Raw genomic sequence first — 15,934 nt, 5'->3', positions numbered from 1 at the left:
ATTTCTAAAAGTCTTTCCAAGCTTAAGCATTTCCCCCCTAAAGAGCAGATGTGTCTCTTTCTGGTTTTTATTGTTTCCCACATCTGTATTAGATTACTTAATCCACCTGGAATTCAGTTTGTCGAACACAGGAAGGTAGAATATAACTTTATTACTTCTAAGAATATAATTAGGCAATTATACTAGCAGTAAGACTCGCCTTCTCTTTAGGAATTTTTTATATTTCCTTCATTATAGCTCTAAATTTTAATATATGTATTAAAGTCTATTTCCAGGATATTACTTTTTCTCCACTGGGCTATTTTTATACTTATGGGGAAATGTAGTTTTAAATATTTATAATAAAAAAGGAAGAAAAATTATCTGCAACCGTACCCTTACATTTGGGAGGCTAAGAGCGGAGTTATCAGTTGAGCCCAACCATTAGAGGCCAACTAAGCAACATAAGACCCTGTCTCACATTCTTTAACTTACCTGCAGAGAAAGAGGGGCCCAAGATGACCATTAAGACATAAAGGGAGCGCCTGGTGCTGGTGGTGCATGCCTTTAATCCCAACAGAGATTAAATTTGTTAAGCTTACTTACAGAGTAGGCAGATCTCTGTGAGTTCAAGGCCAGCCGAGTCTACAGAGTGAGCCCCAAGACAGCCAAGGCTGCAGAGAGACCCTGTCCCGAAAAACCAACTAAACATAAAGGGAAAGGCTGAGGAAGGGAAAGGCTGAGATCTGAGTTGAGTCGCTGCAGCGCGCAGCCGTGCTAACAGCCTGGCTGTGGGCAGAGACAATCCGGTTGTCAAGCAACCGAAGCCAGCTGAGGGCATCACATTGGAAGAGACTAAGTCTGGTGTGGAGCCCGTGAGACGCATTCTCACTCAAGCTGCCATACCTCGTAAGTGCTGAGGGAATGTCGTCACCGCCTGCCTGTAATTCCAGCCAGGGAATGGAGACAGAGGAGCCCCAGAGCAAGCTGGCCACCAAGACCAGCCACGCGCGGGAGTTACATGTTTGTTTCAGGGACCTGCCTCAGTAACTAAGATGGAAGAGAAAAAGAAGATGACGTCGACCTTGGGGTCCCACATACAGGCACACACATCTGCGTGTGCACAAATACCCCCCTTGAAAATGGGAAGAAAACTCACCTGCCTCAGAAAGAGAGAGAACGAAAGAAATATTAAAATCTTTTCTTCCAGGCTTTCTGAAGTAGGAACACACTGAGGCTTGTATCCCAAATGCTTTCCCTGTTGCTCCTCATACCCTTCTTTCTTATTTTCCCGCTCACATTGAACTACCCTGTCCCCGCTTCATTAAGTTCATTTATTTAAAATTAAGTAAATAACTAACAGCTTGTAGGCGGCCTCCTAAGTTCGTGCCTTCAAGGCTGAAGATCTGAGTTCCATCACAGGGCCCCACACGGAGGAAGGAAAGAACCAATTCCTGCAAGTTGCCCTCTGACCCCCACACATGTGCCATTGCAAGAGTACACACACACACACACACACACACACACACACACCCCACAATTAAAAAACAGCGACTTCGTTTTACCTCATTAAACCCGCCCCCGTCCTCCCTCTATGCCTACATGAAAGCAGAGGGTTGTGGCTGCATGAAGGTCCCACAGTTAAACCAACCCATGCCTGCTGGGTTTATAACCCACCACTCTGGACGGGCTCCCAGGCCTACAGGGCGTCCTGCATCCTCTTGTCCAGGGCCTCTGGGCTGACTTTTCAGCCTCCCTCCCCTAAGCTCTGATCCTCACCGCTTCCCTCTGTGTGGGGGAAATCACCAAAGCCAACCATCTACACGTGTCTGAGCACATTGCCTGGCTCTATCCTACTGACACACAGTAGGTCTGCTGCTTAGAGGGCAAACCGCTGCACAGCTCTCTCTCCAGAGCCTCGGGTTTGTTCCTCTGGCGTCAGGTAAGTCAGGGAGGGAGATGGCGCTAGAGAGAGAGCTGGAGGACTTTTAAGGAGAGTTATGAATGCGGCTGACTGCATGGAGGAGGTTTGGAGAGGGAAAAAAGCCTTCAGTTCCAAGAGGCAAAGAGGGGATCACCACCCCCTCAAAGGATTGGAGGATGGGGGAGGTCCCATGCCATCAGGAGCTTGAGGTCAGGTGGCCTATGACGCCCAGGTGACTGGGAAAGAGGGAGAGAGATGAGGCCTTGTGACTGTCAGGCCACAGCAGGTGCGGGTGGGGGTGGGGGGGCGGGGATAGAGAGGCCACAGTGGGCGTGGCCAGGTCTGCACTAACATAGGCTTCCAAGGTTTATCGCCCGCCCCCACTTCCTGTCCCATGTCTGCCATCTAATCTATCCATGGCCATGAGCTGCTTCTACCATGGTGCCTTCTCCACCTTGGGGGATGGAATCTTCAAACCCTGAGCCCAGACGCAGCCCTTCTCCCTTCCGTTGCTTTTCTGTCGTGTGTTAAGTTGCAGCAAGGACGCATCGCTTCTCATACGCTCCCCACAGCTGAAAACCACTATTTCTCCATAAAATCATACATTACACAGAAGGCAGCTGTCAGAGCTACCTTCTCTCTCCATCTTCATCTCCTAAACTTTTCCATACTGCTTTTTTAAACCTATGATTATTTTTATATTTAAGCAATGCTTTACTAATAAGCACACTGGATTTCTTAATCTTATTTAAAACATTTGTGGTTTAAATTCTACTGGTTTGGAGTGGGAGAGATGACTCATTACTTAAGGGCCCTGGATGCTCTTGCAGGGACCTGGGTTCAACAGCCTGCAACCTTCCAGTTCCAGGGGATCTGATGCCCTCTTCTGGTTTCCTCAGGTACTGCACTCAGTGCAAGTGTGTGCCTATCTCTTAAATCCTTCCTTTCTTCCTTCCTTCCTTCCTTCCTTCCTTCCTTCCTTCCTTTCCTTTCTTTCTTTCTCTCTTTCTTTCTTTCTTTCTTTCTTTCTTTCTTTCTTTCTTTCTTTCTTTCTTTCTTTCTTTCTCTCTTTTTGTTTGTTTGGTTTTTTTGAGACAGGGTCTCTCTGTGTAGTCTTAGCTGTCCTGGACTTGCATTTTAGAACAGGCTGGCCTCAAACTCACAGAGATCCGACTTCCTTTGCCTACCCGAGTGCTAGGATTAAAGGATTAAATCTGTATACTTTTCTACTTGGGGAATTTACTCTCCCCTTAAAAGTGCATAATATTTGTGTGTGTGTACACACGAGTGTGTGTGTGTGCAAGCACGCACCTGTGTGTCTGGGAGTCAGGGGAAAATTTGCAGGAGTTACTTCTCTCTTTCCACCATATGGGTCTCAGGGATCAAACTCAGGTTTTCTGGCTTGGAAGCGCACACCTCTACTCACTGAGCCATCTCTTATGTAGCCCAGGCTAGCCTTGAGCTCACCAAGTCCTTCTGCCTCAGCCACCAAGAGCTGGCATTACAGGCATGAATCACCATGCTCAGCTTTTTCTCTAGATTATTGGTACAAATTTTCATTTTTATTTATTAATTAATTTATTTATTTATTTATTTTTGGTTTTTTGAGATAGGGTTTCTCTGTGTAGCCTTGACTGTCCTCGACTCACTTTGTAGGCCAGGCTGGCCTCGAACTCACAGTGATCTGCCTGTCTCTGCCTCCCGAGTGCCAGGATTAAAGGCGTGCGCCACCACGCCCAGATCCAAAATTTCATTTTTATCTCAAGCTGGTGTTGGCCCTGAGGTAATCCTCCTGCCTCAGACTTCTGAGGAGTGAGATTACACAGATGCCAGCCACTGTGCCTGGTTGGCAAGTTCAGGTCTTTTGTCTGCGTGGTGTACAGATGACTCACATGCCCCAAAGCTGACGTCAACTTCAAACAAGTTTCCCCAAACTAGGAGTTTTACAGTAACCAATCAGATGAGGCCCCGTGACCTGGAGTCCTCTCCGCTTTAACAGAGGGCACTTATTGCACACATACACACACACACACACACACACACACACACACACAGAGAGAGAGAGAGAGAGAGAGAGAGAGAGAGAGAGAGAGAGAGAGAGAGAAAGCTCTGCCCTGTTCCATTTTGTTGATCTAGCCACCTCATGAGAACCCTCCTGCCACACCCTTCACCCTTTCCACAAGAAACTTCCTGAGTCACAAGTTGCTAATAAAAGCCAGTTCAATGTTTAAACTAAACTCATTGATGTATTTCTGTTTAAATGTAGCGTCTTCTGTTTGGTTCTCTGAGACAGGGGCTCAGGCTGGGTTCTAGCTTGAACAGTGGCTGAGGCGGTTCTTAAACTCCTGGTCCTGCTGTTGGTGCCTCCCCATCACCGGCATCATAGGTGTATGTCACCATGCTGGGCTGGGCGGGTTCTGAAAAGAGGGCGAGGGGAGGTAAACAACTGTCCCACGTGTCATTGCACTTCCTCTGCCTGATAGCGGATGAACAGCCTGGAAAGGTGCAAACTTGTGGGGGGTTTGGTTGGTTGGTTGGTTGTGTAGGCTCAATTTTCTTAACCAATATATTTTATTAACAACTTAGTGACTGAGCATATGTTACTTATAATCCGACTAACCAAAACAATAGGAAATGAAGATTAATGGAACCTGAAGTAACCAGAACCCAGAACCTCAGCAGGAACCGGAGCCCTGAAGCCTTCCCTCGAGCAGTTCTCTCTAGGAGTGTCTCGAAATGCAGCGATGAACAGCCAAAACTATCCCAAGTCTCCAAAAAGCCCCGCTCCAGTTCTGGGCTCCTTTATATATCTCCTCCTAGAGTCTGTTCACGGGATCTTTTCAGCTGGCAACAATCAAGCTCCTGCACGAGGTGGTTGGTCTTCTAGTGGATTAACCTCACCTGTTCTCTCACAAGACCGTTCCAATCCCGCACTTGGAATCCTAAAAAACATGTTTATCTCTCCTTCATGGTTGGTTTCATTTTACTGTTTTATTTTGTTTGTTTTTTGAGAAAGGGTTTCTCTGTGTAGCCCTGGCTGTCCTGGAACTCACTATGTAGACCAGGCTGGCTTGGAACTCAGAGATCCGCCTGCCTCTGCCTCTCGAGTGCTGGGATTAAAGATGTGTGAAACCACTGTCCATTCTTTTCTTTTCTTTTTTTTTTTCTTTTTTTTGGTTTTTCAAGACAGGGTCTCTCTGTGTAGCCTTGGCTGTCCTGGACTTGCTTTGTAGACCAGGCTGGCCTCGAACTCGCAGTGATCCGCCTACCTCTGCCTTCCAAGTGCTGGGATTAAAGGCGTGCGCCACCACGCCTGGCTTATTATTATTTTTTGAATGTATGAATGCTCTGCTCGCATGTACACCTGCAGGCCAGAAGAGGGCACCAGATCTCATTATAGATGGTTGTGAGCCACCATGTGGTTGCTGGGAATCGAACTCAGGACCTCTGGAAGAGCAGACAGTGCTCTTATGTGCTGAGCCATCTCTCCAGCCCCCTACCACTGTCCATTCTTGAGGCCTTCTTAGTAGCTTGAGGTGACTTGGGATTCGATGTGTAGCTCAGGCTGGCCTTGAACTCATGACCCTCCTGCCTCAGCCTTCCAAGAGCTGGGATTACGGGATGAATCCACTTAGATGGAAAGCCAAGCTTGACTCAGTGCCTCAGAAAAGATCCAGCTGTCAGCAGCGTTCTGGAACACTTGGACAGCCTGCCCTTGGTTCTTGGCCCCACGCTTCTACCATCAGCTGTGTCCCCTGTGAAGCAGCTGTAAAAGGTGCGGAGTTTGCGCGTTCCTGAGGTCCCTCCCATACTGCTGTGACGTTATCATGCCCTCCCTGCGTTGGGGTGATGCAGGATAAACTGGGGTCTCTAGTCATGCTCCAGGAATGAAGTCCTGGGCTACGCTGTGGAGGCTGCTTCTCATTGGCTTATCCATTCCTGACTCTCCAGAGGCTGCCTCTCATTGGCTGATATATTCGTGACTCTGCAAGAAAAGTGGGAAGCTGTACACGTTGGGTCCCCGCTTCATTTGCTAAAAGTGATAAATTTAGAAGCGCCAGGAGGGTGACGGTCTCCTTGCTGGTGCCCAGCAGCACTGGGATTTTTGTTTTCTTTTTCACATCACTCACAGCTCAGAAACAGCTGGCCCTGCCTCTCCTCACAGCTTCTCGAAGTTTCCTCACAGTCTGTCTGTTTTGACAGTCTCGGGCATGGGCTAAGGCAAGGCTGAACACTGGCCAATGCACTGCTCCCGAGAAGACTGGGAAACACGCAGAGGAAAAACTCTTTTCCGGTGGAGACAGGGTCTCATGCAGCCCAGCTGGCTTCAGACTTGCTATGTCTGAATGACCCTGAATGTCTGACCCCTGCCTCCACCTCCTGAGTGCTAGATTACAGGCCTGCAGTGATGGGACGGAACCCAGGGCTCTGTGCACGCTGAGCAAATACCCTGTCAGCTGAGCTCTGTCCCAGGGCATCTTTGTTCATTAGGGGCCAGGGGCTCACTATGTAGCGGAGGCTGGCCTTGAACTTGTGATCCTGTGATCCTCATGACTCAGCTTCCCAGGGGCCATGCAGGCAGCTTATTTGTGAGTGACGGTGAGAACCTGGGCAGGAGAGGAAGGTGACCAGAAAAGGATGTTTCACCGAACACACGAGGAAGGCAGCCTGGGAGTCAGTGCAGATCACATATGGCCCAAGGGAGCAAGGGGTAGATGTTTCTGAGACAGGGCCTTCCGTTTCCCAGAACACCCAGCTGCTGATGAAACAGGGCAGGCTTTAGTGGGCAGAGGACAAGGCCAGAGGAGAGGTGGTACCAAAAGGAGAGCCCCAGCAGGGTCCCCTCCATGGGTTTTCCCATCTCTAGTCAACAGATGCTTCCTTCTGACATGGTAGCGTGGTGTGGTGATGTGCATCCCTCGCCTGACCACAGAGAGGGAACGCCAGATCTATTCTCCCTGTCTGTAGTTGCTCGGTTACTGGTGCTTTCCTTCTCATTGTTCCTTCCCTCTCTCTCTTCCTCTCTCCCTCCCTCTCTCTCTTCCTCCCTCCCTCTCTCTCTCCCTCCCTCTCTCCCTCCCTCCCTCCCTCTCTCTCTCCCTCCCTTCCTCCTTCCCTCCCTCCTTCCACTCGACAGAGTCTCACAAAGTTCAGGCTGATTTCTAACTTGCTAGATAGCCAAGGATCCTTCTGCGTCTACCTGCTAAGTGCTGAGGTTGCAGATGTGAGACACCATGCTCAGATTTTACTGAGGCTAGGGACTGAGCCTAGGACTGCTAGTATGCCAGGGAAGCCCCAGCCTGTTTTCTACGACTGTTTGCTCCTGGTTTGACAGTGGGCTGGGGTGGAGAACAGAGGGCTCATTTGGTCCTGAGTATTTTGAGAACCAGCGATTTTTGTCACTTAGTGTGGCGTATCTAGCTACCCTGCAGGTGGCCCCAGCTCCCATGTTAGGGGAACAGCTGTTGGGGGTTCCACCCCATACATGCAACAGGCACAGCCAGGCTTGTTACCTCCTGCACAGCTTTGTGCTCGTCCCAATCTCTGCTGCACTGACCTCTTTCTCCACTCTCTGGTCAACACACCAACCTTGACTCACGACGGGGGCATCACACATCACCTCTCTCCTCAACCTTTTCACAACCACCTTCGCCTGGATCGTCTTCCTCTGCTGCTAACACTTCCCCATAGGTGTTCTCTCCTCCAGCTGCAGGATGCTACAGGCCAGCACCTCATCTCTTCCTCCATTTGTGCAATTTTTCTGTCAACTCAGAGGCTGACGCAGAGGATGCCAGTTGCCCCTCCCCTCCCGCTTAAACCCACTATCGCCCTCTGGACAGCCACCTCAGCCTCAGAAATATTCAAATCTGTATTTAGTTAGAGTGTTTTGTTTTGTTTTGTTTTTGAGACAGGATTTCTCTGTGTAGCCCTGGCTATCCTGAAACTTGCTCTGTAGACCAGGCTGGCCTTGAACTCACAGGAGATCCACCTGCCTCTGCCTCCCGAGTGCTGCGACTAAAGGCATGTGCCATCAAGGCTGTGTTGAGGTCTTTTGAGACAGGATCTTACCATGTAGCCCTGGCTGGCCTGGAACTATGTAGGGCAGGTGGTCTCCAACTCAAAAGAATCCTCCTGCCTCTGCCTCCCAAGTGCTGGGATTAAAGAGTGTGCCACAGCAAGCCCAAGTGGGTTAGTTCTTATTTGCAACAAAAGGAAGGGTACAGTGGCTCTCCTGGCCCAATGGAAGCCAGAGACCTCTGCCTAGTGCTCTGTAAAGCTGAGAGCTGCAAGGACAATTGCTATCTCTCCCCAGCCACTGTGCCCTCTCCTGGTGCCTGCAGAACAGTGCCTTGGGCTGTTGCTGGGGGCCTCTGCCTGCCACCTGCTCCTTCCATGCTGGGAGAAGGAAGTCAGCTCCTCCTTCTCAATGGGGGGGGTGGGGGGTTGGGAGGCGCAGGACCCGTGTGTCTGTACTTCGGCACCAGGAACCAGATGTAAGAGCTCTGTCCGTAGCACAAGGCCACAGACAAGGGCCGGGACAGAGTGACGGACCTCGCAGTTCTGTCCCAACTTGGCGTCTCGTGGCTGTGGGAATAGAGTCCCAGACAGCTGGTAAGAATGCAGGAACACAGGCCATCTGCAGTTCAGGCCTGACCACTAATTTAATGCTTCTGTGGCTCTATGCCACTTTTCTGCCCGCAGTTTCCTGCAAATGAGAGGTGTCCAGACTTGCGACATCATGACATGATGTCGTTGTCTACAAAGTTTGTGCTCTGGCACAATCAACTTACGAAAAAGAAAATTGGAAAAAAAAAAAGAAGCAAAGATGTCTTATTTTTTGAGTAAGGTCACTACTTAAGGTTATCCTCAGTTGCACACGGCCACTAACAGGAAGTACATACTTACCAGGAGGGGTCCAAAGAACACAGCTCCCCATCTAGCCCTAGGGGTTTTTTGGTTGTTTTATTCAGTTTTGTTTTTGGACATAAGGTCTCTCTGTGTAGCCTTGGCTGTCCTGGACTCGCTTTGCAGACCAGGCTGGCCTCGAACTCACAGCGATCCACCTGCCTCTGCCTCCTGAGTGCTGGGATTAAAGCGTGTGCCACCACGCCCTGCTGCCCTAGAGTATTTTGCTTATTTTTTTCACCTTTTTTCTTCATATTTCCCCCCATCAACTCCTCCAAGATCCCCTTCCCTACCCACCCAATTTCATATTCTTTCTGTGTCTTAAACCCCAACACACACACACACACACACACACACACACACACACACACACGCAGGCAAGCACGCACAGTCAGTTTTGTGTTAGCCCTGGGGTGTGGTTGATACACCCAGTGACACTCCACTGGAGGAAATGACTTTCCCGTTGCCAGCGGGTACCAATTACAGGTAGCTTCTTGCCTGTGGGTGGGGGAGCCTGTGTCCACTTCCTCCTTTCAGAGCTGGGTCTCTGTCAGGCTGGAACCTGTGCAGGTCTTGTGCTTACCAGCAGAGTCTGTGAGTTCATGCGTGCATCCAGCTGGGTCAGGAAGACCCTGTTTTTTAGGAGTCATCCTTCGCCTCTGGCTCTTACAGTTTCCATTGAGGACGGGGTGCACACCATCCAAGGTCTTGGTGGCAGTCCCCACGCACTGACTGAAGCCTCTCTGATGAGGGTTGAGCAAGGCACTGCTCTGGATCCCGGGCAAGTATGGCGGCTATGCTGTTCCTGGTAGACAGCGTCCTCCTGCAATGGCTCCACACCTCAAATGGCGGCCACGTCCCACAGGAAAGGAGATGGGTTGGGCCAGATCTTAAGTTCCAGATCTGAAAGTTCTTGCTTTACTGCAGATAACCTGCGCCTTCCATTTTAAGCCCTCAGGCTGGATGTAGCACGTGCCTACCAGAAACCAAGTTTTGGCCTCTGAAGCCGTCAGTTTCAGAGTGTTTCTTCTAGACCCTGCTGGCCCGCCGCAGTTCCTTACATCAAAGCTGGCACACGTCTGATGATTTTATGTGTGTGACTGAAATTCAATCCAGATGACTTCGCATTTACATTCTATCATAAAAACAAACAAACCATCAAACAAAAACAAAACCAATGCTTTGCTGCCTGTCACAGTGGTGTGCATCTGTAATTCCAGCGCTTGGGAAGTAGAGACAGGATGATCACTTCAAGGCCAGCTTCGTCTCCATAGTGAGTTCAAGGCCAGCTTCATGTCCATAGTGGGTTCAAGGCCAGCTTCATGTCCATAGTGGGTTCAAGGCCAGCTTCATGTCCATAGTGGGTTCAAGGTCAGTTTCATGTTAATAGTGGGTTCAAGGCCAGCTTCATGTCCATGGTGGGTTCAAGGTCAGCTTCATGCCCATAGTGAGTTCAAGGCCAGCTTCATGTCCATAGTGGGTTCAAGGCCAGCTTCATGTCCATAGTGGGTTCAAGGTCAGTTTCATGTTAATAGTGGGTTCAAGGCCAGCTTCATGTCCATGGTGGGTTCAAGGTCAGCTTCATGCCCATAGTGAGTTCAAGGCCAGCTTCATGCCCACAGTGAGTTCAAGGCCAGCTTCATGCCCATAGTGAGTTCAAGGCCAGCTTCATGCCCACAGTGAGTTCAAGGCCAGCTTCATGTCCATAGTGAGTTCTAGGCCAGCTTGGCCTATGGGAGATGGTCTCGAAAACACAAAACCAACCAACCAACCTCAAACCCAAAATGGCTGGGAGGTGGCTCTCAGGGGTCAAATGTAAGCATAAGAACCTGAGCTCAGCCTGATGTTAATCCCAACACTCGGGAGGCAGAGACAGGTGGATCGCTGTGAGTTCGAGGCCAACCTGGTCTACAAAGTGAGTCTAGGACAGCCAATACTACACAGGGCAACCCTGTCTCAACAAAACAAAACAACACAAAAACAACAACAACAACAACAACAACAACAACAAAACCCACACACAAAACACAAAACAAAAACAAAACAAACAAAAAAAGGACCTGAGCTCAGACCCCCAGCGCTCACAGAGAAAGCCAGGCGTGAGGGCGTGTGAATGAGGGGTGGGGGGTGGGTAGAAACAGGCGCTCTGAAGGCTTGCTGGCCAGCCAGTCTAGCCTCACCAGTGAGCCCCAGGTCTAGCCAGAGACCTTGTCACACAGAATAAGGTAGCTGTCACCACTCCCACCACCTCACCCCCACCCCCCACCCCCACCTCACCCCCCCACCTCACCCCCACCCCCACCCCCACCTCACCCCCAGGCTCAGGGAGCTTCACAGAAGAGGGGCAGACAGCAGACAGCATGCTGGCGCCAGAGGATGGGAGGAGGCCTGTGAGCTGCTGCCTTCTGTACAGGGCATGGCTGCCACCCAGCAACTCACAGCATCTGTAGTCACTTGCAGGAGATCAAGCCAGACAGAAGCAGGCAGAGATGGGGCCAGATGATCCCAGGCCTCGCCCCTTACTGAGGAGCCTTTGGCAGTTGGCAGCTGCTGGGGAAGGGCAAATCTTTCTTTCTTTAAAGATTTATTTTATTTATTTATTCATTACATATACAGTGTTCTCTCTGCCTGTACACCTGCCTGCCAGAAGAGGTCACCAGATTGCATTACAGGTGGTTGTGAGCCACCACCTGGTTGCTGGGAATTGAACTCTCGGGACTTTTGGAAGAGCAGCCAGTGCTCTTAACCTCTGAGCCATCTCTCCAGCCCCAGCACGTCTTTGTTTGAGTCTCCTGTTCCAGTGTGTGCTCCACACCCTCGTACATGTGCGCAGCACCAGCTGGATTTACTGCGTTATTGGTGGCAGGGTGAGCATGAAGCTGTGAGGGGCATGTGTTGATGTGGCCATGGAGAGAGGTGGGAGAGGGAAATGTGGACAGCCACGCTTCACTGTTTACACGTGTACAGTTCTCAAGCAGACAGGGAGACGAGGGTGGAGAACACCAGAGGACACCTAAAGTCAGCTTGTGGTCCTCCAGCGGGAGCACGAGCACACCCCACACATGCACACACATACAGCACACACGTGCCACAACACACGCGCACACTCATGAACACACATGCACATACACGCACATACATGTACACACATGCACACACTGTTCGCCTGGCTTCAGCTTTTATTTGCTGTTTCTGAAAAGCCCTATTTGGAAAGAACTTCAAACCTACAAAAGACACCCTAGGGCCCCTGATACCCAGATGTATTGATACTATTTGGCCTGTTCAGTCTATCAGTCCCTCCCATCAAGGTGTCTTTTCCTTTCTCAGTCGCCTGAAGGTAGATTGCCTTGGTGACCTTTTGCCTCTTAAGTCCTAGTAAAGACAGTCTTGTCTGTGCACATAGTAAATTTAACATTGACCCGACATTTTAGAACGTACAGTGCAGACCTCGGTCTGGTCAGCTGGAGCATTGGACACACCACCCGGAGCAGCAGAGGCACATCTTTTAGCCATAGTCACTCAGCCTTGCAGTTCCGGACAGGTCTAAAATCTTCTTTAGTTTCGTGTTTGTTTTTTATGGCACAGGGATTCAGAACACAGCTCTTAAGGGGCTTAGTGACACTTCCTTCTCCTGGGAATGTCGCATAGAGGAGGGTGCCCAGGACCTTGCCCGCCTAATCTCACAGGTCCCCCTTTCCCCCTACGCCAATGTTGCTGAAAGTCTGTGGAGAAATGGGCTAGCTCAAGCAAATAGCTGGTGGCCCAGAGCACCCACCACCACTCCACCCCCACACACTTGCAGCGAGCATTCAACCAAGATTTTGCCTGTACAGTTTTCCTATTCGGTTCCTATCTAGCCCTAAAACTTGGAGGGTTTTATTTCCTCCGCATCTTCGGTTCTTCTCCAAGTCGGTCCAGTGTCCCTGAATAGTCTTTGTGTGCTATTTTGTTTCCCGGAGGGTTTCATTGTCCCCACCGCCACCAACTCCTGCACCCTCCTGTGGCACTGTCCTCATGGCCGGTCCACGGCCCCCTCCTTCCTGCGTTCGGAACTTTGTGCTTGACTCCAGGGCTGATTCCCCAGGGTGGCGGCGCTGGCACTGGGATCCCTAAGCAGCCCTCGCACACCGGCCGGGACGCACGCTCCGGGTGCCGAGTGGGCCAGCGCTCTGGGGATCCCGGAGCCTCTCGCTGTAGGTATGAGGACCGTCGCGCGCGAGAACTGTCGCGCAGGTGGCGGCAGGAGGGTGAGGATGAGGGTGGTGGACGGGCGGGGCGGGGCGGGGCGGGAGGGGAGGGCCTAGCGCGCGTCGGGCGGTGACGGCAGCGCGAGGGGAGGCGCGAGGCCCGGCCGCGCGGAGCCATGGCGAGAGGCCGCGCTGCGGCGCCCGCGACACGGTACCCGGCCCCGGCCCCGTCCCCGGCCGCGCCCCCGCCCGCCGCCCCGGGGCCCACTCGGCCCCCGCCCCCGCGCGCCCCCGGCCCGTGACACGCGCGCGCAGAGCCCCAGAGCGTCCCCGATCGCCGGGCACCCGCCCACGCCGAGCCCCGCAGCCCCGGGAACGCGAGCCACGGGCGGGCCGGGGCCGGGCGCACAACGACGTGGAGCAGCGACACCGGCCCCGGGACCGCGCCCGCCGCCCTCGCGCCTCCTGCGGGTGAGTCGCCCGCGCTCGGGGCCTGCGGCTGGGGAGGGGCCGGGGAGGGGCCGGGCCTGGGCTGCTGCTCTGTGGCACCTGCGGGACCCGGGACACCCAGGAAGGTGCCCTAAGGCCACCGAGTCCTGCTGCGACGCGTGCACTCCGATCCTGGGCCCCACAGCCTAGTGTGACAGTCGGGCGACCTTCAGAGAGCCCCGGGCCGGAGCGCGCGCTGCAACCACATTTCCACTCGCTGCCGGAACTTCGTGTAAATGACATTGTGCACCTTGGGACCCCGTCCTCCCCCTTTTATCCTGAGAGTGAAGGAGTTCACTTTGGGTCACTTTTTTTTTTAAACTTCTGTTTTACAAATACTGTGTTGTCTCCAAGGTCAGCCTCTTGCCGGTAAAAAGCAAATGTCACGACAAACAAAAATTTCATTTTCGTTAAGGGAAGATTTATAAAGTTCTTTGGCTGGGTGCTGGGCGCTCGGAGCTCCCCGCTCCCACCAGCCCCTTATACCTCAGCTTTAGGACCAGTTGCCGCGCTTAGTCAGAGACTTTAACTGCCCACTTTGAGCAGGAAGAATGAATGCTGAGGCCTCTGGGGGTTTTTTGTTTTCTGATTTGCTTCGCCTAACTTTGAAAGTGTGTAAGCGTTGACCATACGGTCTGCTCAGTGTAGCCAGCAACTCTCCCGCCTGGTCTTTCTGGTCTGGGGGAGGTGGAAGGAGGCCGTGAGGAAACATGGGGGTCCTTGGCGTTTTCCAAGTCCTAGAACAGCTGGGGCAGAGCTTGAGCTCTGACCAGCTTCACAGACCCTGGGTGTGTGTGTGTGCGTGCACGCGGACGGTGTGTGCATGGGTACATGGGTGCAGTGGGGCGGTCTCCCCGCTGGGGTGGAGATGACAGGTGGAGGTGGACCTGGCGACAGACAGCTGCCCTCCTCTCTGGTCTCTCTCTGAAGGCCTCTGTGACCTGTGACTCCCTCTTGCTCACAGAGAAGAAGCCGGGACAAGTGGAGGAGCAGCTGCAGCTCAGAGCTGGGCCCCGGTGGATGCTAAGCTGAGTAGAAAGCCCGAGTTCAGGCACAGCAGATTTGCCAAGGGCTGGGCTGCTGTTGGCCACTTGGCAAGTCACCAGGCCCATTTCCTGTTTGATGCCCCTGGGACGGGGACGGTTGGGGTCCAGTTTCCTGCTCAGAGCTCAGCTCTCCCCTTGGACGGTGTCTCCACCCTGGTGAGGTAAGGACACTCACTGGTCTTGGAGCAGGGGAGGCTGAGATTCATAGCGTTGCTTGTCCCTCTGCGGGTGGTGTGACCTTGCCCCTAACTTAACGTTTCTTACCTGGCTGTTCTATCCCCCAAACTCAACTGAACCGACAGACACAAGGAATAGAGTTGGTGGGGTTTTGTTGCTCTTGTTGTTTGTTTTTATGAAAGTTTAGAGGTCATTGGAGGACCTCAGGACTGACTGCGCTTGTTGTAGCTTTGTAAGTTTTTAAAAGCCCTAGTGTGAATAATTAAGAGATATTGTAGTAATTATAATGTTTATAGGTTTATGGTGTGGGGGTCATTTGGACACTCTGGGCTTTGAGAAAGATATGGTACATGAATCCCACTGAAAGGGGGTTCAAACTTTCGGTTTCCAAGTGGCAGCATCTTGCGGGTGAGCTAAGGAGGACACCTTAGCACGCCGAGGCTGCCTGCCCCCCATCCTAGGTCCTGCACACCAGGGGTCCTCTACTTTGCTAGATGGTTCTGGCAGGAGCTACCTGGGCTCCGTGACCTTGACCTCCTGCTCCCCAGGTGCAGAGCAGGCCTCTGGGTGTTTTATAAAGGCCCGATTGTTCGGTTACTCCAGGCATCTGATAAGAGAGAAGGGTGAGCAGGCAGGTGGCCACCTTTCCTGCGAGGGGAGGACGTCTCTCCCTCAAGGTTCAGGTGAGCGCGGCTTGAAGGGTGAGACGCTCTTTTAAAACTCACCTCAGGTTATAGCCGTGCAATCAGACCCTTTGCGTTGTTTTATCTCATTTATCACTGAGCGAACGGCATTGTACAGAGGTCAGAGGTCAACTCCATGGAGTCGGCGGCGGTGTGTGTGTGTGTGTGTGTGTGTGTGTGTGTGTTGTGTGTCTTTCCTTCCACCTCCTCCTTGAGGGCTCCGCAGATTGAGCCCAGGTCGTCAGGCCCCACATCCAGGCATGCTTTGGTCTCCGTGCCCTGGAAGCTGGACCAGCCTCTCCAGATTGAGTCTATGCCCCATGTGTTTGAAAATGGGCCCCATCTGTTCACTCCTCTGTAGTGTTGGCGGGGGGGAGGGACGGCAAAGGATGCTCTTTTTCAGGGATGTTATTAGACTGATCCCCGTAGGAAGGGCTTCCCCCCCCCCCCCCCCATGGATCTTTAACTTTCCTTTGCCGGCTGGGTTAGTGTCTGCCGGGCTGGAGGTGACTGAGTGTCCTGGCTCCGCCCCCTTTTCCTTTC

The 15,934-nt window shown here is 52.1% G+C and overlaps 1 protein-coding gene across 1 annotated transcript in view; it reads left to right on the top strand.

Moving 5' to 3' along the window:
- The first annotated feature begins 13,298 nt into the window (after window positions 1–13,298).
- The window catches only part of TRAK1 (trafficking kinesin protein 1), a 162,536-nt gene continuing 159,900 nt past the window's right edge, over window positions 13,299–15,934 (top strand). The window contains exon 1 of the mRNA XM_084753208.1: window positions 13,299–13,467. The gene's annotated coding sequence lies outside the window, so the exon portion shown is untranslated. The remainder of the gene's footprint in view (window positions 13,468–15,934) is intronic.

Source organism: Acomys minous (assembly GCF_964271855.1).
Source record: "Acomys minous genome assembly, chromosome: 13".
NCBI lineage: Eukaryota > Metazoa > Chordata > Mammalia > Rodentia > Muridae > Acomys > Acomys minous.
This window is presented reverse-complemented; position numbering and strand designations above follow the sequence as displayed.